Source organism: Pogoniulus pusillus, chromosome 23, assembly GCF_015220805.1.
Source record: "Pogoniulus pusillus isolate bPogPus1 chromosome 23, bPogPus1.pri, whole genome shotgun sequence".
Classification (NCBI taxonomy): Eukaryota; Metazoa; Chordata; class Aves; order Piciformes; family Lybiidae; genus Pogoniulus; species Pogoniulus pusillus.
In genome coordinates this window covers 20,793,229-20,816,789 of record NC_087286.1, presented here as the reverse complement: position 1 = coordinate 20,816,789, position 23,561 = coordinate 20,793,229, and the positions used below count along the sequence as shown (strand labels likewise).

General features: G+C 40.6%; 1 protein-coding gene across 2 annotated transcripts in view; it reads right to left on the bottom strand.

The window, feature by feature from the left end:
* PRKAG2 (protein kinase AMP-activated non-catalytic subunit gamma 2) overlaps positions 1-23,561 on the bottom strand; it is a 224,845-nt gene that overhangs the window by 195,908 nt on the left and 5,376 nt on the right. The window lies entirely within an intron of this gene.

Here is a 23,561-nt window from a genome sequence, read left to right as displayed (position 1 = left end):
TGTTCTTTATTAAATTAACAAGCATCTGAGGTAGAATAAAATCTACCATATATATATATATATATATATATGAATCCATTTCCCTATTTATGCAGAATTCTTTCCTGCAATATAATTTCTTTCCCACATTTAGTAGTTAAAATTTAAATTCCTTCTTTTTCTTCTTGTAGATTATTTATATGAATAATGGTGGATAATATAAATTTCAAGAAGTACCATGAAAGCAGAGTGAGCAAGCTCTCAAACCTAAAATCTTGCCTGAATCAGCCTCTCCCCCATAACGATACTGCCTTAAGCATACTTATAACTTTACTATTGCCACAATGTGGGACTATTCTTATTTTTCTCCTTTGATCCTCTGTGATCCCCAATATGACCTTTGGTCTTCCAGTAGTATTTTTAAACTTTTTATTGCAGCTCTGAGGATTAGAGGCACATTTTTAAAAAACCCAAAGCCAAAATCCTCTTTCAGCTGCTGGACTTCAGGAGCTTGAGTCCCCATAAAGTCAAGTGTTAATAAAAGCCTGCTATAAAATAAAGGAATCGCCAATTATTTCAGACCGTAAGGCATCATGAGTCTTCCCTTTCTTAAATCTTTCTTTTTTATCTTTTGGGGACAAATGCAGGCATCACATGAACAAACATCATCATAAATGTTCTTAATGAGAGTTCAAATTACTTTTACCATGATAAATCCTGAGAGTTCAACACTAATAACCGTGCTTTCAGAGGCATATAAACATCTAAATTAGTAATTTCACACTCAAACAAGTATGGCGATACTTACAAGAATATCACTCTAAGTACTCCCCCCTGCCTCAGAAGGGGGAAGCAGAAGAGCATCTTGCATGCACCAGACACATTTTGCTTCTCCCTAATTATCACCTACATGCTCCTCATTACCAAGCTGTCCATGTAGGAGCAGCCTGTGCACTCTGGACTACACACCGCCGCAGGACTTGCCCCAGTTATTTCTCAGTAAGTCCAAGGGGATGGTGTTCAATAGCTCCAAGTGCAGGGTTCTACACTTTGGCCACAACAACCCCATGCAGAGATACAGGCTGGGGTCAGAGTGGCTGGAGAGCAGCCAAACAGAGAGGGATCTGGGGGTGCTGATTGATACCCGCCTGAACATGAGCTAGCAGTGTGCCCAGGTGGCCAAGAGAGCCAGTGGCATCCTGGCCTGCATCAGGAATGGTGTGGTCAGCAGGAGCAGGGAGGTCATTCTGCCCCTGTACTCTGCACTGGTTAGACCACACCTTGAGTAATGTGTTCAGTTCTGGGCCCCCCAGTTTAGGAGGGACATTGAGATGCTTGAGCATGTCCAGAGAAGGGCGACGAGGCTGGGGAGAGGCCTTGAGCACAGCCCTACGAGGAGAGGCTGAGGGAGCTGGGATTGGTTAGCCTGGAGAAGAGGAGGCTCAGGGGTGACCTTATTGCTGTCTACAACTACCTGAAGGGTGTTTGTGGCCAGGGGGAGGTTGCTCTCTTCTCTCAGGCGGCCAGCACCAGAACGAGAGGACACAGCCTCAGGCTGCACCAGGGGAAATTTAGGCTGGAGGTGAGGAGAAAGTTCTTCACTGAGAGAGTCATTGGACACTGGAATGGGCTGCCCGGGGAGGTGGTGGAGTCGCCGTCCCTGGAGCTGTTCAAGGCAGGATTGGACGTGGCACTTGGTGCCATGGTCTGGCCTTGAGCTCTGTGGTAAAGGGTTGGATTTGATGATCTATGAGGTCTCTTCCAACCTTGGTGATACTGTGATACTGTGAAGTTTGTTGTTAGCAATATTGTCCAGTGCAGATGTTATTACAGAAAAAATAAAGGAGAAAATAGTTGTTGTTTGTTCTCTTCAGACTACACAGAGATTAATCTCACTGAGCATTTCATCTAGATTTTTCACACAGTCTGTGAGTATTTTGCGGTCACTAAACCTACAGAAATTGCATTTTGGAGGCCTAGAAATAATGCTATGTTACATCAGGATAAATACTGTAATTTCTCAGATGATCCACATCAGTACTTAGGTTCGTGTACACATATTGCTTGGGACTCTCAGACCTTTAAAAAATGTTCCCAGGATTTAAAGACAAATCCTTGAATATTAATATATTTTGAAATCTGGATGCCCAAGAACTCCCCTGCTGTTACTGGTATCTGTTATCCCAGCACCTACTGTGTTTCATCACAGATGATTTGCTCTTTATTTTCTTCCTGTGCAAACATTTGTCCTTGCTGATCTTTGCAGTTCCTCTTCTACCTGTCCCTTTCTGCTCTGCTTCATATTCCGCCTCTTGTTCTCATCCTTCTGTTTTTGTTGCCCATTTTCCTTTGTTCTCCAGAATTATTCTCACTTTCATGAACATGCATAAAGCTGACTGTTTGTTCAACACATTTATGAGATTGAATTTGACCGTGGCACTGCATAAAGTCTCCTTAACTTAATGAGCAGCACGATGTTACTAAAATGACACAGTATCAGGATGCAGCAGTCCCTGCACAACTGTTTTCTGTGGAAGCCAGAAAGGGCACACACCCTACAGCTCTCTGCCCATACTCACACCCTCTCCTGATACACATGACACAGCAGAGTGCAGGAAGAAGTTTTTAAATCAAGCAGAATAGAGTCAACATGCAGGAATACCTGCAGATGGCTAAACTGCATGCTTAGCAGCAGAACAGCCATTTAAATGGTCTTCCATAGAGAAATTGGCACAGAAAATTGCAGGCCTGCCAGGAAATCTAAACTAGCTGAAGTGAGGTGAGGTGAGATAACAAGGCCAACAAGAGAGGAAGTTCTGGTCCCCAGAAGGTCCCCGAGAATATGACAGCAGCAAAGACTGACAAATGTGTATGCTGTAGGAGAGTGGTTGTGTGGTTGGGTGGCTGTGCTTCCTCTCCAGGATGTCAGATGCCTTCTGGTACACAAGTGGTTACTGAAGGAAACAAAGCCCACTAGCATGTGGTGCTGCTTCAGAGCTGCATGCTCTGGCTGAGCCATTCTGTCCTGTAGCTCTCGCCCTATTGCTCATGCCATTACTGCTGGTGTGCTCCAGAGCTGCTGCACTGGTTCACACACTGACTCAATGAGATGTCTTCTCATCTGGACCATAACACAGGAGAGGAAGTGAAACAGACGCAGTTTCACAGGAACCTTCTAGGCTGTTTCTCTAATTGAATCTGACTGCTGATTTCTCTCCAAAGAGCCAAAGGCAGAGGCAGTTTTTTCTTTCCTAGAAGTGTCTCAGTTGCAGATCTTGCACATCTTAACAGTTGATCATGGGTATCGAAAATTTCAGAAGTCTTAATTCGAAGTGAGTAGACCCAAACAATAGATTAATCTGGTAAATAGAGAGCTACAGCATGGTTGGTGAGGGCACTGGTGCAAGATCCGGCAGGAGGCTTGCTGTTCTGCCAGCTGCAGTGCTTGCCTCATTATCTCCCATCTTCACGAATCCACAGCCATAGTCCTCCTGCAGTTGCCCACAGTCCATAGCACTGACACCATAAGAACAGCTGCAACCACAGTAAATCAGACGGGTGCATGATGATGCAACCTGAACCCTGTTGCATGGTTCACATCAGTGCCAGCACTGTATTGCAGACTATGCTGACAGGTAAATTCTTATTTGTGTCACAGTAGTGTAAGTATAAAATAGGAAGGATGCTCTCAGTGTCCATAGAAAGTAAGTGTCTGGGAGACCTGAACAGGTACAAACACACACATTTTTTTTCTTTTTTCAACCACAACACCTTGATAAAAGACCTTGAAGCTGATTTTTCACGGTTCACACAACCTCTGTCAGTTTTGAGAGCCAGAAAAGCCTTCCAGTGTGATCCAAGTACCTTCTGAGATAAAATATGTGTGTGTGTGTATATATATATATATAATTATTATTTTTTAAAAAATAATTTCTATATGCAGAACATTTTCCATTGCAATGCATTCCGTTGGAATCTACTGGAATGATGCTGTTCAGCCTCCAGTTTTCTTAGTATGGAAGAACAACAGAAGAAATGGACAGAGGCCTGTAAAGCATCTGATTTCCTCCTTATTGACTCAGGAAAAAATCTTTCTGTATTTTCTGCTGATTATGATTCAGACTTTCCGGCTGTTAGCCAAACAGAATCCTTAGTGCTCTTGATTTGCATATATAGGCCTACAAGTTAGACAGATAACCTCAATCAAAATTCAATCTAGCAGATCATATGCAAAACCAGTGAAAAGATATTCCTTTCCCACAAAGGGTGATCTTTGTCAGTCCTGCAAATTAACACCCAGAAGTACAAACAGCCCTCAAGAGGAGTTTGCTTGTTTTTTTCTTTTGCAGCAGTATGTGTAATGCAGTACATTAGCTAAAAGAACATTTCAAGGAGGCAAAGGCATTGTTCTACCAGATATGTGTGGGCACAAGAACAAAAAGTGTTTTCAGCAGTAAAAATCTGAAAATACTTCCATGTTTTTGCCAGTGAACTGGGAAGAATTCAGAGAGCTGAAGAATTAAAAGCACACTTTCTATGAACCTCTTCTTTGCAATAATCTCAGAGTTTGTTCCTTGGCATAGAGTGTGTCAGGCCTCAGACAGTACATGAGGCATCAACAACACCTTCCTTCTGGAGCAAAGTAGGTGTGACTGCCCTGAAACATCAGCTTGTTACTGCTTGGTGGTGCAGATGTAAAAAGCAGTGAGGTTTTCAAAAGCAATCATAAGCAGTCATTTCCAGGATGCTCTGGTGAGATCCCAAAGAAAAATGATCTTTGGATGTTTAGCTTCAATTGTTTAATGCTGCAAAGTGGCAAGGTGGCCCAGAATATACCTGGGATGGTAGCAGTGTTCCTGCACTGGAGCTCTGCCCAAGGCCAGTGGCTAGGCTCTGTCATGGAAAACAACATTGCACTGACCAAGAATATCTCCTGCAGAAACCAATTCCAATGTGTTTTCTCACATGGTATTAAATAATAACAGCAGAAGTCACACTGGGTGGAGAACCAGTGAGAAGGTGATAGTTTATAGATCAGACAGAGAAGGGAATAAAAATGGAAGAAACCCCAGAATTATGTGGAATCTCATCTGCACAATGGCTTCCAGAGGATCAGAATACACACTGGTACTTTGGTACTTGGGTACTTTGCTTGCCTACAAGCTTGGCAGGACTTATGGATATCAAAACACATGCAACAAGATCCAAACATAGAAAAGCACAAGAGGTGAATCTCTATTTCCCCATGGTATTTCCCCTGTACTAAGAGCAGAGTCTCTCCTAATTAGCGTTGCTTGCAACAATGTCAACATATTCCGTACCCCTAGTCAAGAGAAATCCTCAGCGGTTAGCTGGGCATGCAGTCAGAGTATTTTCTAATGAAGGTGCCCCATAAAATGAAAACCAATGTGAAAATGTAGTTCTTATCTTTGCAACTGCATTTTGGGCCAGCTTAATTGCTTTTGACAGAAAGCAGCACTGCACGGAGAGTACAGAGAACAAGAGTGTGGACTTCATGTTATTTCAAGTCACATGGACTGCCCCCTTTGTGCTGTTTACTTCTTGGCAAAAGGCTTACAGAGTCAAAAAAACAGAAGTCACCAGAAGGAATCTTTCTTGTTTTATGAGCTCATGATCAGAAGCTCGCACAAAGTACTGGGAAGGGGTGGGGGACAATAGGAAGTACTGACAGAGTGCAATTGCCTGCAGGAATTATGCAGGCATGGAATACAAAAGACCTGCTTGGAAAGAGCAGACATCAAGGTCATATCCATATCCACTTCTACTGACAAAGGAAGTAACACTTCCAAGGGGGAGTGACAGGGTCAGATGCTGGGGAGAAAACTGACCAAGAATCAATGCAGAAAGCTTTCCCAGCTGGAATATGTGACAGGTGGCTGCCAACCAGACTGAAGGGAAGGTGGCCTTTTAGTGAAAATCTTGTGAAATAACACTTAAAGAGTGATAACCAAGTCCTGAAGTGCCTTGATGCTACCCCTGAGAAGTCCCTACCTATACTAACAGCAAACCCAAAAAGAGGGCATGTTATTGAATCCTGATTTAGATACAATGATCATCAGGTGCTTATTGAGCAGGAGAACTGGTGGAAAGCTAAATGGCTCAAGGACTGTACCACCCCCTTAGCATCACTAAAACAGAGCATTTACATGCAGTGACATGACTGGAGTGAGGCCAAAGGGCCATGTCTCCTTCTCAGGAAACACTTCTAGGAAAGGAACACAACCTACATTCTGGAGAATAATGAATAGCAGGAGGAAGACAAAACCAAGAAGAGTCATGTGTTAGATGAGAAGCAATCAACTTGCACATCTGTTTCTGCAAGCATCTCTGCAAGCTTCCCAGATGACCGGAAATGTATAATCTTGAATGCTCAGCCTTCTTTTGAAATAGAAAATTATTTTCTGTTATTTTATGTGTAAAAATGTGAGTGGGGAATGTAGGAGACTTTAAAAGCTGAAAAAAATACATTCATTATGCCCCAGCAATACTGCAGTCCACACAAGACCCTTTTTCACAGCGAGATGATCATGAGGTGAGGGGTCCTGAGGGTCTTAGTACTCCACCCCAATGGGACAACAGCTTGGGTGAAAGGAGGAAGAGAGCAGATGTTGTCCTGTCAAATTTCTTCCTGCCCATTGATGCTACTCCTGGTGGCATGAAGCTGATCACGTGGAAGGTATATTTTGCACAACAGTGAGCTCTGCTGAGCACTATCCTCCTATCTGAAGTGATGGTAAAATATGCAGTTATTCAGAATTATCAGCATTATGATTGTCTGAACTAGTATTGAATAGCTAGGAGATATATTATAATTACAAGCACTTTGTGCCTGGGAACTCCAAAGCAGAATACACATCTGTATTTTGACTAGTATACAGTAAAAGAATAATTAAATAATGTTTAACTAATTAAGAGTATAGAAGAACCATCCATATGTGAAAATCACTCTGAACAGGTATAAATTTATATTAAAGGCAATGCCCAAGTGAAGATGCAGAATCATTAAGACAGAGACATAAATATCTGTACACATGTTTATCCCTCAATCCAGTTTGAAGCATTCCATACAAAGTTGCCCCCTAGGCTAACTATTATATAGGGAAGAAAAACTGTTGATTGTTTTTGCTGGAAGCAGGCCATTAATTACTAAAGTTTGGGCTAATCTTGCAATCTTATCATGACAGATGTTTTGTTTTTATCAGGTCTTCAGGATCCCTATTAAACAAATATTATCTTAGTGCCAAAATAAGATGCAAAGTACTTGGTATGATGTGTTTGATTCAATGGAACATGCAGATTGCTTTATGCAGATCTCATTCTTAGCTATGTGACACTGAGCATTCATTTTTTGGCATTTGGACTCACAGTTACACTGTTCTTCAGACTCCTAAGGTTTGCTATCATTCAAGTCAGCATCAAGACTTTACTCCTGGGAGTGCAAACTCAGGCATTTAATTTTGAGCTGTTTGGAGATGAAGGAACAACTTTTCCCATTCATCTCTTCAGAATCTGACAGTAATCCCTTAGGAAAAAGCTTAGTACTACCAGATCACAGATGTCCCATGAAATTAGGGCAACTTCAGGACATGTATTTTTAGCACATTCTGCTCATTAGCACTAAAAGAGAAGCTGAGGAAATCCCAGTACTCTAACAAGTCCATATCAAAGTTCACACAAATATTTGTTACTGAATCACACAAAAAATTCACAGCTTCAGTGGAGTGAAGGATACTCTTTTCTTATCTGTAAAAGCTATGTCATTCTTCTCACAGTAAAGCTGCTTCATTATCTATCCTCTGGGTAAGCAAATACTAACAAAGTTTATCTTGAGTAGTGCATGTTGGTTTTCTCTTTAATATCTGCTACAAGGGACCAGACATTTCAAGTTGCAAAACCTGAACTGAAATAAACTCCTAAAATTGAAGATTTCCTCTAAGCAGATAAAAAGCTCTTGGTATTGAAGCCATCACTGGGCAGGAGGGAATATGCACTTTCTCCTCAAAGGAAACTGGAGAGCACAGGAATTGCAGATTTATAAGGTCTTCCCAAAAGTATCATCCTGACTCTGAAAGAGTTCTCAACTTTGGCTCAAATTAAGTGGAAGTCTTAGGGTGACACAAAACCAAATGTAAAACCAGAAAATATTGGCACACATATATTTAGCCCAGGCATTAGAAGTTTCTTGTATAAAACAGCAAGCAAGTTCTGGAACTGATTTTCAATGAGAAAGCGGTGGGGGGTGGAGGGGGTGGGAATCGTAACTGTACTGTATCAATGAAAGGGATTATATACAGTATGATATGAGTAATAACAGGTGATTGGAATATGTTCCCACACAGAACACAAACATTAATCTCAGTACGAGGCCCAATGAGGGATAACTACCAAAAGAGCAGTGTCAGATTCACAGCTGGATACCTCACCTGAGTCTGCCTTGCCATTATATTGCTCAAATACAGCCCCAAGCTTACCTCTTATTCAGAGTAAAAAATGTAACCCTGAAATCTTGATGTTCTCAAGATAGAAAGCCTATGTGGAAAATGCCACAGGTTAACTCACCAAACTAATCCTGAGTTATAAAATGAAGTGGAAGATTGTAGTCATTTGAGTGAAATACCATTATTCCTTTAGAATAATTTAGATAGAAGCTAAACTATTTAAATGCTTCAGGTCCTCTGAAGTTTTCTCAGGACATAGGTGGTTGCCCAGAAGAAAAGGTGAAGCCTTCCACAAAAACTGAACAAAGACCCAAAGAACCATAGTCCTACAGACTGAGAGATACATTATGAGATTCAGAGGTCCTGGCATCTCCTGGAATTACCATTAAGACAAATAAGGTGAGGCAACATTGTGAGTGTAGCAACTCAGAATGGCTCCTCAACCAAATACCAATTAGCTTGCTAAAGATTACTGTAATGGAAGTAACATTTTTGGTAATAATCTCAGAATATTTTATGGAAGAAAGAGTCCTTCAGTGAAAGCGAAATACTTCTGAGGCAGAAGGCAATTGGAGGAAAAGGAGTACAGTCAGTAAATAACAAAATACCCATGTTAAGGAAAGCAAACATGGGTGGAAGCCAAAATCTGTTGTCAGCTGCCAATGGGCACAAAATTCCCAGGTCAGGTGCCCTTTGGCACTGGTATTGACACAGGAATGTATTGCCTTCCGTTCCCCAAAACACTGCAAGTCGCTGAGGCCTTCTCCTCGAGTCAAGTGCAATGATTAGGCATCAGTTTTACAGAGGTTTGCAGATACAGTTGTGTAAATGCTGAGCACCTCACGGAGCCCTCAAAACTTCCTGAAAGCAAATGCTGAACTTGTCTCTTGTGTGCAACACAAACCCACAAGCCAGTCTTTTTGTGTGCATTTATCACATTAGATCTTCAGCTTTTATTTTGGTCTATTTTTCATGCATTGCCACTCACCTATAAAAGCTACATTTTTTTCTTCTGTTAGGCTGAAAAGTTTTAGAGCCCTTGGTGATAAACACTGACAGTAATTGCTCAACATTTTAAAATGTGCCTACTTAAACTTGGCAGGAGTATTCTGTGGAGTTTTTTACTGTGCCTCCAAAGCATTTGCATGCTTTCTGCAAAGAAAATAAATAGAACAAATATTATGGCCCCACAAGTTTGTCAATTATTAGCCTCTGCATGCCCAGATCACTGCCCTTCTTTACAAGGACACGTGTTAATATATAATAGAAGAGTATTTCAGTTCTTTTAAAATTGATTTTTCAGACACATAGCGAAAATCTTAAAAAGTCAGCTGGAAAGGAAGTTGACCAAAGAGAGGCCTTTGAGAAAAATGACCCACTAGCACACAGATTGAGAAATACAACTGGAGCTAACCCCATGGAAATCATCTGTAGCAGTCCCAGGATGGCATTAGACATGCACCCCTCAGCCTCACTTAAGTCTGAATGAACTGTCCATAAAGCTCTTCAACTGTGATTCTAACACTTCTCAGATCAGAGTAATGTAATAAATAGAGTGGACCAAATTTGTAATCCACTTTTTCAGGCTACTGGTGCCTACCACAGCTGTGACTATCTCTATGAAGATTCAGTTGCTATTTAATACACAATTATCCTTCTGACGATGCAGAAATGGTACGTGAGAAAACAGTAAAGAAATTTAATCTGGTTTGGTGCATGGAAAATGAGGTGGCAAGGAACCTGAAATAGCCAGACAAAGTACACACAGCAGTTAATGTTTTTGTGGCTGCATTCAGAGACATAACTTGGAAACTGTGAGACAGAAACATTTTATTCTGAGATGGATTAAGGAAAACCAGAGTTTTGTGAACCAAAATAGTCCTAACATAGAGACAGATTAAAATGACCAGAGAATAAATACACAGATAATTAGAGAACGGTAGTCAAAGAGTATCAAATGGATTCATGCAACCTGAAGACTCAGAGCAAGTCAAGGAACCACAGACCATGAAGTAATTTGGGTCCTCTTGGCCCACTGGGGGACATTTGATAAGATAAAGTTCAGTTCAGCCTTTAACAAACTGCCTGACCTTTGCTCTGTTGTGGCAGACACAGGTAGTTTTAATGCATGGAAGACTGCATTATGGTCATCATACTGCGCTGACAGCATGTTTATTCTGCATGAACTTTCAAAGTCTTACAGAGGTAAGAACTGAAAAAGGTTACACTAGAGGTGTAAAGGTATGAGCATTTTACATTCCTGTACACGACTGCCCACAAACCCAAGAAACTCTTGAGTGAAACATTTAACATATCTTGTGGCTAAATTATCCCATGTTTTTGCTAAGCAGGGCTGTGAGGGCCTCAGGAGGAAAAAGACTCTTGTAAGTAAGACTTCCTAACTCTGTCTTTCACAAAACTCCAATTCCCAGTTTGACCAACCACTTTTCTTCAAGTATTGCATTTAAACTGCTAAAAATGAGCTAATTTCAGCCGCATATGTTTCAAAATGGAATTAGAATTATGATGCATTATTTATGAACTGCACGTTTTATATTTATAAATTATGACTTGCAAGATTCAGCACCCTGTCTGAAGGGACTTGTAAAGGAAAAAATACAACCCAAAATGAATTAAGAACTGAAGTCAGCAATGTGTTCTAATCAAAGTGTACAACAGAAAAAAAATCATCAGGCACTTCAAAGAGAGCAGTGTACAGAAATGACCTGATCGCCTTCATTAACATGAGCCCAAGTGTCCTATCACAAGAGATAAAAAGGGAAAGTGTAGCAGGGGTAGGTGAGAAAACAAGTCTGCTTTAAGATGGAACAGCTCTTCCAGGAGACTGAGTAATCTCTTTATCTCTGGAACATATAAGATACAGCTTTTCAGTTTTCTAGGTGAAAATTCATACAGACAACAGAAAGGAACCAGTCTGTCAGCCGCTCACTGCATGAGATGTTGCAGCAGCTATGAAAGGGCTTTACTGCTACCTTGTATCTTTTCATCATTTCCTCCATTAGAAAATCTTTTATCCCTAAAGCTTCTTTAGTGAGAAAACAGAACCTACACATCTGATATATGAACAGGGCACTCCCTTCAGCATCCTGAATCTGTTCCTCGGCAGGTTAATAGCAGACTCCTGGAATAACTAGCCCATACCACTTATGGGATGCCCACAAGTAAGATCTATCACTGTGCTGCAAGGTCTGAGCCACAGGCAGGCAGCACAAGTTCCTGGGGTGAAAGGCAACACTTGTCTAGTAAGCATTAGTCTAGGTCTCTTTGGCAAGCAGTGAAGTAATGGAGGGATTGCAGATATAAGTTCACCACCAGAATGCTATTTTTTAAACTGGCAATCTTAGCTATATCTCAGTTTATACTGATGAGGTTCTCTAACATTACGTATCTCATGTAATAGTTAATGAGATGCAGATGGATCTAGTTTGATACAGAAACTTGATAGGAAATTCAAAACCAGTTTGAAACATTCTGGGTAAATCTAAGAGTGAAGCCTGAATGCAGCACTTTTCTGTTTATGTTGGTTTGGGTTTTAAAGTGTGTTCATCTGCACTCTTAGATGAGTCCACAAGATTCATGAGTTTGTTTGTCAGTCATATACAAACCTAGAAACCTGACATACCCAAGTTTCTTTTAGCACTACAGACTTTAACCTGGCCATACAACACATGCACACAATGCTATTAGAAAGTAAAAATTCCCTCTTAACAGATGTGAGGAAAACCTCAAGAATTCTGAGACCTGTTTTAGCTCAAATGCCTCCTAATGGCAACGTGAAGGCCAACATTGCTATGTTAATTAATAATTAACTTACTAATAGATTTTTCAATTATATTTTTGTTTACTATTGTCTACATAAGAAAACAAAGACAGGGCAAGACTTACAAATTCTTTCCTGGTACCCCAAACTGGGTGTTGTGCTTGTTATTGTACCGCATTCTCTATCTCTCAGTCAGGAAGTAGCCAAACTAGCAAAAATAACTGAGATGCCCACTAGCAGTTTTCTTACAAGCAATTGGAGGATGTCTACTGCCAAATTATTTAAGACTTCCCTTTCAAGAGTATCCTGTGCTCCCAGTTTTTATTGAAGTGGGAGATACAGCAGGTCAGGTTATGTCTCTTTGGTGCTTGTCCATCTCATGGACTTGATCCCACACATGGTTCATTCACCATCACTGTCATTAGTGGTCTGAGGCAAGAACAAAGAAAGCAATAGATTCCTCAAGTGTGGAATTTTGCCCAAGAGAAATCTTATAGGAGTCAGGCTCTGTGCTACTGTCTTCTCATCTGCAACCCAGGGTTTAGAAGTCTTTCCTGTTTCAAGGGGCTGTGGAAAGATAAAGGGTTTAACACAGATACACTGCAGTAGTAATATGATATGCTACATATCCATTGAAACACTCTCCGGGAGCCTAACAGAGTCAGACAAAAATGTTTTCAAAAGCCGTAGCTGGAAAAGCAAAGCTGTGTTTTCCTTCTGTTCTGAGTCAGCTTTGGCAGGAAGAGATATACTGCAGAAAGTACACAATAATTTTTATGCTTTCAAATGTAGAAGAGAGTAAGAACTGTGCTGCAAGGGTATCACACAAAAGCATGATCTGAGAAAGTGCACATGTGTGGTTTATGTAAATATCACTGGCCTTAGATTTTCTCCTGGTTTTTTTTCAGGCTCCCTCCTGTGAACAGGCAAGCACTGAATTCCAGGTGAATGCTTCTGCCTATGGAGAAGCCCACTGAAGTCAGTGGAGATCAATGTCTACACAAAAGCAGAGTAATGGTATTGCAGCTATAGCATTAGACCCTTGGGTCCGGACTTTCAGAGCCGTTCAGGATATTACAGTGCTCCAAGAGCAACCTGCAGCAGCTAGGGACAGGCAGGTAAATAATTTTTATATCAGGTTTCTTGTACCACACTGGACTGAAATATTCTGACTTGAAGTTTGCCTGACAGGGCAATGTGTATTACCATTAGTCTAAGAGAATTCATCTCTTCTGCTTGCTTTTGCCAATAATGTTGGCTAGTGAAAACTCCTGCGTAAAGGAAAAAAAGTATCCCACAGCTTATTCTCTCACTTCCAGCACCTTATCCTTGGAACACACAGATCTAAAGCAATCTTTTGTGCAGTATACAAAATAAAGCAGCTGGCTACCCAGAGGCCTCACCCAAGACAAAACAGTAACAGTCCTTCAGTTAATCTGTCTCCCTGGCTCAATCACACGCCAAGGAATCCAGAGCCTCCCGAACTTCTGGGAAGCAAGCACACATCCTAAAATGTTGTACGTCAAACTACCTCATGCTTCTTTGCTGTCTTCCACCCTAACATCCATAGCTGTTAGGGAATGGCTAGTGCTGAAAAGGCAGAATGCTGTCACTGCTAGGATTGTGCTATTCCTCTTTAAATAGTAAAAATGAAATCACCTCCTAGACCGCATTCCAGAAAAGGCCAGGTAGCTGAAATTGCCCCTTTGTGAAAAGGGTGGGGAAATAGAAAAAAAAGGCAAACTGGAATGTGCGTGTACTTTGTCAAGGTTCTGGGGTTTGTTTGTTTAGCTAAATACTTTCAGTATGTTGGAAGCAAAGAAATAGCCTTGGGCTAATAACCTGCAGATTAAAGTGTGATTTTGATCACTATCAGAAACACTTTGTGACCTAAAATGAAGCTTCGAGTAATCACTGCAAAGTGGCATGAATCAAAGTGAAGAACGTAACTTTTAAAAACCATAGAATCACAGAACAGATTGGGTTGGAAGGGAACATCTAGTCTAACCCCTAGCAGTCTGCAAGGACATCTTTACGTTAGATTGCTCAGAGCCCTGTCCAGCCTGACCTGGAATGCTTCCAGGGATGGGACATCTACCACATGTCTGGGCAACCTGTGTCATGGTTTCACTACCCTGACTAAAACCTTTCTTCCTTATATCCAAGTTACAATCATGACGACTTTGTCAGACAGAGTACCCAAAATTTAAGTTCCAATTTAACTCTGACATCTTAAGTAGTTTTTACTTTGCACGATCTGGCTTTCTTCACAGGGATAGATTCACTGTTCTACAATGCGATTTGACGGCAGTGTACCAGCCACACTGCCCATATTTCTCTGCTGTCAGCAGCAACTACTCTCACCATTTCAGTCCTGTTTCAGCTATTTACGTGGATCTCCATTACTAAAAAATCAGAAAATCTCACAAGCTTATTTTCTATATCTCTTTATCTCCCTTTCTGGCAAGTCAAGATCATCTTCTTATTTCCATTGGATAGCTGCAGAATGGAGGCACAGTGACAAGTGATTTGTATATGATGGTGGTCTAAGAAGGAACAGAGCATACATCTACAGAAATCCTGGTTGGAAGCCAAACCAGAGGACCACATTTGAATCAAATCAAACTAAATTAAATAAAGGCTTTCTGCAGCACTCAACACGATGTTATTCATGCTTTGAAATAGCCTATCTGTTTCCCAGATCTTCCTGTCCAATTATTTAAAGGTTTGGTCCAACAGAGATAACCTACAGAATCTGACTGTCAAAAGATCTGCTGCCAGCTGCAGTCACCTGCAGGGACTGAGAAGAAAGACATGTCTGATGATAACATCAAGATTTTGGCTGACACTGCTAAGCTTCATAAAGCTGTCATTGTTTGAAAAGTGATGTCTGTTCCCTCTGCATCATGATGGAACCAGCAATGACCCATCCCTTGGACTTTACCCAAGGAAAGGCCAAAGAAAAACGTGAAAAACAAAGGAAATGAGCAGACCACATTTGCCTGCCTCTGCCCCCAGTCACAACCCACATGAGCTCGGTTTGTTGTTTTGGCAGGGGAGCAGGCACTGAATAAGCAAGTAGAGCTGAAACTGGCAGAACAGTTAGAAAAGTATTTAGAGTTGTTTATGTATGAATGATTGCAGGGTGGGAAGGACAGACATCTTCTATTTGGATAGATCAGGTAAAGCCCTGGGGGCAGCGCTGAAAACAGCCCTTTGCAATCAGATAAGTAACATGATCCTGGACTGCTTTCTCTTTTCCCTCTGTGCAGACTCCAAGTTACAGCTGTGCTTTGCCTCGGAGTTGGATTGAATGTTGCATTTGCTGGCATTCGTTAAATCCTGCTGTAGCCCAGAGGATGCCTGCCACTTTAATCCTCTTTATTAGCAACTCTTACATTTTCAGTGTCAAGGTTAGTTTGCTCTCTGCCTTAAGAGGCCTTGGAATGTATATTTACCTCCCTCTGATTTCACTACAGTAGTGATAGTTGGCACTGCAATTCCACCTCCTATAAAGGAGGGACAGGTCCATCACTAGTAAAATATGTGTGACACCTCCAGTTTATATGTCTATTCTGAGAAGCTGTCAACAACTGATAGCCTGAGGATGTTTGAACTTCACTCGCACACGGTGCCAAATTTTACATTCTCAGGAGGATCACGCCTACATGCAAACAGGCAAGTTGCTATTTGCTTTTGCCATTTTCCCAGAGGAAATAATGGTGCCAGACAAGTGTGAGCAGACCCACCTCATATAGCGCATATGCCTTTGTGGTTTGTAACTCTGGAAGTCAAAATGACAAACGCTCCCACTGCACTTTGTGTAATTGCCCAGTGACACAGAAGGGTGACTTTAATTCAGGAGAGGATGAGATCCCCCTGTCCAGATCAAGTCTCCAGGATCAGACACAATAGAACTTTATAAATCCAAACCAAGGTTTTACTGGAATTTCCCACTGTTCTTCATTACCCTGGATTCCCTGATCACTTGAACTCAGTCTAAATGTAGATTTGGCCCAGAGCTAAAGAATGAAGATTGTAACTGATACAAGCATGATAATGAAGAGATAACTACTAGAGCTCATAACCATCACTTAGACAGAAGTAATTAAAACAATATAGAAGCTATTTTTTCCAGGTTGGCATTCTTGCCACCAAAATGAAGACAAGACGATCATTAAAATGGTTTGAGTAAAATACAGAAAATTTTATCTACCTATGTGCTAGAACTAAGAAATCAGATGCTACAGTCAGTCCTGAAGGCAAATTGTGAGCCAGATCTCTGACAGTAAGTGCTATTACACCTCTGTGTACTGTGACAGCATTTCTTTTGTCTTGCATTTTTGACAGACAAAGACTTTCTGAGTTTTAATATATTCGATAAAGATTATGAATTTTATTTAATGTAAGTTGGCTACTGAACAAGAAAACAATTGAGTTTAGTATCACAGTATCACAGTATCACCAAGGTTGGAAGAGACCTCACAGATCATCAAGTCCAACCCTTTACCACAGTGCCCAAGGCTAGACCATGGCACCAAGTGCCACATCCAACCTTGCCTTGAACTGCCCCAGGGACGACGACTCCACCAGAATTTTCTAAATCTTTGTTTCCCCTCTAAACATGAATCACATGAAACAAAACCTTTAGTTCAATCAAAATTGGCATTTCTCTTCCCCATGACTTGTCTCACCACATCAAATAAGTATATGAAATAGATTTATTTAATGAAGGGGATAAGAAGGGGAACAAAAGAAGAATAAACAATAAAACCATTCCTCGCAATAATTCATATTGCCTGTTTTGATTTTCTTTCTGTAGCTGCCAAGATACAAGTGGGCATGGAAAAGATATCTTGAGATAAGCTCCCTCAGAGGTGAGAGTTATCTATTCCAAAGTTAAATCAGTGCTACAGACTACACTAGAAAGAGAGCTAGCTGTGAGTGTAGAAGCCTGCATGTCAGGACATGGTAGTGTATAGATCTCTGCAGGTTGATTGATCCTCTTTCTTTGCAGGGTGAGGAACACAACCTGAGACAGACTCATTCAGAGCACCATGACTTTTAAAGACCATATAGTTCTAACTATAAAAATTAACAGGGTGAAGAACTGCCCTGTTCCTGACTTACAGTTTTCTTCCAGGTTGATGTGACAGATGGGTGCTGTACCAGACAAGAATCATGCATAGCCTCAGGTGGGGAGGGCACCACGAAGGGCTCAAGAGCTACATATATCTGGCTTTTATGCTACCCACTGTTGGGGGAGACAGGACATTAAAAATATTGCTGATCTCTGACTTCTTTTTTCCTTCATCTTCTCTAGAGGCCATTATGGGATAGAGACAACTGAAGTTTCGTGCTCAGGTTTAGTTTTGGTTGTATTTAGGGAGTTTTATTTTTTTAATCTAAGTGCACATTCATATAAAACACTTGGAAAGAAAAATGATTAAAATTATAGCTAAAAAGTCACCTCTTCTGTAGTCAGTAAATATCTAACACACATGGAAAAAATACTAAATTTTGTTGGGTTTGACTAGTATGGAAAGTTGCAAAGCATGAAAGAGTACTTTTGATTATGGAAAAGAAGAATATATGTAATGCTGCTAACCAAACAGCTTTGCATCACCCTTTGAAAGGTGAAATAATTGCCAGACTTCACAGGACTGAACATGACTGGCTGTAAGAAGAGCACATTTCTTTTAACTTTCAGTTGAAATTGGTGAATTAGAAAGGCAATAGTGCTAAAAAGGTCCCCAAGTTCAGTCCCTTGACCAAAACTTCCCAGCATTCTAGTCAGTTTTTTAAATCACCATGTTGTATGTGTATGTGTGGAGCAGTGAACTTCTGCCAAAGAAGTGGTAATAAAACTGACTGGGAGATAACATTAACCTAAATGTCTTCAGGCTATTCAACAAATCGCTTCCCCAGTGTACTGCGGTGGGGACCCACCTAGTGAAAGCGTGAAGAACTGCACCCAGCTAGAAAGGGAATAGTGAGCCAAGGAAACAGAATTGAACAATATAATTTAGAGGCTTCCAAATGGTGAAACATCTGGCAAGATGAGAGAGACCACAAATTCCAGCCAATCTACACCAATCTACAATCACCATCTGGTATCACTTTGCAATTAACTTGGTTTCATAATATGGTACAGCAGAAGTTTGCATTTAGGAGAATGGACAATACATTTTGGTTTAACTCAAATTGGTACAGTGCCAGAAGACATATCTACAATTTACAGGCAGTATTACCTACATGAACACTAACAAAACCAGGAGTTGGTCTCGTTGAAAATCAGAAGAATGGCTTATTAGAAAATACTAGAATATATTTATTTTTCTCTCTCTTATTTTGAGTCCTGTAGGATGACCCATCATTTAATGTATGTGTCAAATCTTCAAGGGTTTATTTCTTTCACCACAAAGACTGGAGGTTTTTATCACTATGAAGACTGTATTTTTTACCCTATCACTTTTGGCAACAAAGGCTCTAAGAACATCATGAAGATTGTTTAGTTTACAAAAATCTTTTATGTAATGAAGTACTACCAATTTTGTTACAACCAACATTGATCTGTTTCAAAGGTTTTTCTGGGTCATTTACCTGTCCCCACTTACCTAATCCACAAGTGTGCCACAACTTTCACACCATACAAACCTCAAAAATATGCAGACATTAAAATCAGATACCTGGCTTAATGGTACAAAATGATGTAACCTTTTTTACACAAGGACATGCAAAAGGGGTAGAGATTTGATATTCATTTCACACTGAAAATAGCTTAACATGCTCTTCTTCTACCTGAACAAAGCAACAAACATATTTTGGTTTGCCATCTGACAAACAAAACAGTAAATACTAAATATCTAGTTACAAATAGCTATGTTATAGTGTAGGAATTCCACAAAACTCTTAGAATCACTTCCTTTTGTTTCTGCTCTTGTCCATAATTTTTTAGGTTCACACAGTGTATGTGACTTTATTTTAAGAAAAGTCCTGGATAACCAAAGCCACAGAACCACCTGCTAGCATCTCAAACTGCTACTTAAGACTAGAGAAGAGCCATACCAGTTTAGAGGCAAGAACAGAACTCTAGTTTAACTATCCTAATTACAAGTTCCTTCTTCTCTCTTTCTTGACAAGACCATTCCCAGAAAATCCTAATTCTTCTAAATTCTTTTCATACTGACCACTCTAAGACCTTGTAAATATTTTATTTCCACTTTGTTATCTTTTTCAAGATTCTACTACTAACAAGTGATACTTTATATAAACTTGTAGCTGAAAACTAGAGCTCTTCTAAGAGTGTAGTCAGAGTGCTGCTAACTGGGACACAAGGACTCTTCTCATGGTTCTGGACTGCACAGGAATACCAAGACACACAGGCCATACTTGCCTTCTGCCTGCACAACCACTAGTGTCTTTGAAAGAAAGGGAAGCACGCATTACTACTAGAGCACTGGTGCTTCAGAGCAGTGGGCTGTTGATTCTTGCCCTCCCCCCCCCGTGTAATAGGAACAGAAAATCTTGCTCTCTAAGGTATTCCTCTTTGTCTAAGCACCTTCTCTTCCTCCTTTCCCCTTTGGTGAAATAGTTCCCTTTATGCTGTCCCCTCTCTGCTTCTCCATCCTCTTCTCAGCAGCTCCAAGTAAGTAGAAACTGCTGTAGACAGAAGACAGGATGTATTGCTGTGGAAGAGATTTCTGGGTAAGGACACTTCCCTCTCTGTGATTTTCTAAAGCTTCTCTACACCTCCCTTCCAACTATAGCTTCCACAACATGCTGCTGACCCCCTGCCTACCTCAGTCACTCTACAGCATCTTTTAACTCATTCTATTGACAAATGTTGCCTAAACCCAAGCCACTTACAAGTAATTGTGTTTATTGGTAACGGCAGTTAGATCCTAAATGGCATTGCTACCAATGCTTCTGCAGCTTTGAGGCTTTCTATACCTTCCATTTACCTTTTACACTTTCCTACCTTCTCTCAACATCTCAGGTGTTTTATCCTTCTTTGACCATGTACAGTGCCTCAACAGAAATAAGCAGCTGAGGTTTCTAACACAAGGGGGCATCTCAAGACTGGCACACAATATCACACTATCCCACTCCTGCCACACAATGTCTCTCCAGGACAGATTTTAACACAATTTACCTTCCATTTCCATTATTTTTGAAGGCAAAATACTTCTTTCAGAGCTTGACATTTTCAGATAATGCAATGATGCTTTCCTACAGTCATTCATTTAATTGCCTACTAATCCTTCACATAAAGGTCTTGTTGTTTGTATTAGGATTTTTTAAGAGGTCTCAAAATTATCTCAAGCTTTTGAATTATATAGATTTTTGATTTTTGCTCATGTTAAAATAATGAGCAAATTTACAAGGAATTACACAGCTCCTGGATTCTGCACAGACCAATGAGAAGACTTCATCTCTGATTAGTTTTCATCATTTGAAATCAAGTTTAGGACACTTGCAAAACTTATATTTTGACAAGCTTTTGGCAGGCTACCCTAACACTTTTCTTCAGTAATTCAGAAGTTGGTAATGCAAGGAGGAGTATGTTTCTGACAGGGATTATTTTTTATTTTGCTTTGGACCTGCCTAGGAATCTTAAGAGAAGTCAGGTGTCCTTGATTGCAGTGATGCATAAGTGCCCAGAAAGAAACTCTGTTGGGCCATAAATGCTTCTAATCTAAATAGATAAAACTGACACAGCTTGTGGGGATAAGAATTTTATCAACATACGGCACATAACAAATGAAGACCTCAACCAATTAACCCAGATTTATTGAGGAAGCACCTTGAGAGACAATATCTCCTAGTTCTTGTGCTCTCAGCTCTAAGAATGTAAGTTCTCTTCCATTTCTCACTTATGCATAGTAAGATAAGAAACACAACTACTACTGAATTTCATATATTCTCCATTGGGAAAAAAAAACCAAACCAACAACAAAACCCAAACCAAACAACCAAACAAAAACCAACCAACCAAAACAAAACAAACAAATCCCCCCCACAAAACAAACCAAACCCCACACTAAACCAAGCCAAACCAAAAAAAACCCAACAAACCAAAAATAAGGTATACTGCCAAGGAATCCCAGGCCTCTGAAAAAGAAGAATGACTTAGAGTGGAAGTTCAGGAAAGTTGTGAAGTTTTGAGTTGCTTTTTCAGGATGAGTTACAGAAACAGCAGACAAGAATGACAAATTGGAGAGAGGAGTGGGAGAAAATGGGGTACAAGTGCTGTGATTCTATGATTACAAGAGATAGTAAAGGTACTACAGAGAAGCAGGAAGAGTCCCTAGTTGGTATGACTTGGAAGTGTGCATTTGCAGCCCAGAAAGCCAACCATATCCTGGATTGCATCAGAAGAACCATGATCAGCAGATCAAGGGAGGCAATTCTGCTGCTCTGTTCTGGTGAGACCCCACCTGGAGTATTGTGTCCAGCTGTGGGACCCCCAGCATAATAAGGACATGTAATTCTTAGGACTGGGTCCAGAGGAGGGTCACAAATATGACTGGGGGCTCGAGCACCTTATCTATTGGGATAGGATGAGAGAATTGGGGTTGCTCAGCCTGGACAAGATTTCAGGGAGACCATATTGTGACTTTCCAGTAATTAAAGAAGGCCTACAGGAAAAATGAGGGACTTTTTACAAGGGTGTGTAGTGACAGGACAAGGGCTAATGGCTTTAAAGAGAAATAGGGGAGATTTAGATTAGATATAAGAAAGAAACTATTCATTATTAGGGTTCTGAGGCACTGGAACAAGTTGTCCAGAACAGTTTTGGATGCCCCCTCCCTAGAAGTGTTCAAGGTCAGGCTGGATGGGGCTTTGAGTGACCTGGTCAAGTGGAAGGTGTCTCTGGCCACGGCAAGCGGGCTGGAACTAGATTAAAGTTCCTTCCAAACTAGCCATGATGCAATGAATCAGTGTAATTTTGTAAAACCAATGGGGGAAACAGAGCTAAAATGAAACTATTACTATTACTGGATAATCATCCTTTGATTGTTCCATATATGTCCTTTTTATGCTTTTCTCAGTGCCAGGAAAATGAGTCTGTAGGATGGAAAAAAAATAAAGCCTCAGCATCCTGTTGTACAATAGGCATGGGGCTAGAGGCTGAGCTATCATTTGGTGAAAGGTAGTGGGGAGATTACATCTGCTATGAGAGAGAATTACAGTTGTGACGGTGCAGCCCCTCTGGGCCATGTTGCAATGTCAGGAACAGCCAGCACTGTGCTCTTGTGTTCGCTGCAGTGAGCTGGGACATTGGCTACTTTCTTGTCCTGGTTATAGTCTAGTATAGCCTAGTCTAGACAATTAGGCACTCTCTAATTAATTGTACCTGAAACTCTTGTTGTCTGGGAACTGTAGCTGAGATTTCTGCTGCCTGGTTTGTGGCCTGCCCTGGAAGGTGCCACACACAGTAAGTGTGGCCAGAACAGAAATTATACTTCCCAAAGCTGTTCTAGAAATAGCAATTTACAGTGAGACTCTTTGAGCTCTCTGAGGCTGCAGCAGGCTTTGAGCTGCTATCTCCTCCCCGAGTTGGGATGCCTTTCAGGGTAGATTTTGTGAGGATTTCTAAGATTGTCTGCTGACAGAAGATGTTGTGAGGCTTCAAAGATCATTGGTGTCAATAATTTACTACCATTGGCAAAGTAAAAGATCTTGATCATAGATTAACCTTTGTATCTCTGTGTGCTTGTGTGATTTGATTTAGGAAACTTTGTAGTGTTGATTACAGCAAATTTTACCTAGTCATTCTGATAATTTGCATATGATAGGTATTGTTTAAAATCTCATAACCTAATCTTGTGATTTAATGTAACAGTGCTAACAAATCTTAAATTGCTGATATCTCCAAGTTGTGTAGGATCCAAAATCATTCATTCCCAGACAAACCACCATAGTTGCTCAACAGGAGGTTTTCCATTAGACATAAGCTGTTGACCAAGTCTGGGACTAAGCCTAGATCCAGGCACACCAAGAAGGAATTTAGAAAGCCTTGTGACTCAATATGAGGTTTTCTTTACCCTTTGTATCCCTTCCATTACACAAAAATCATTAACCAACTTTATGACTAAGATTGGATCTAGCTGCTCCCAAGCTCCCTCAGGAGTTTAGAACACAAGAGGATTCCTTCTGAACCTCACGACTTGATGGGAAGGTCTCCCTTGCCCATTTGCATCTTCAGTCTCTGAGTAAATAGTTCTAAATCAATTTGAACTCAATTTTCCTTCACAGGTTTCTTTCATACAGTAGGCAACAGAGTCAACCTTGCCATTAAACTTTGTTGCACTTTTACAAATTCATATTAAAATCAC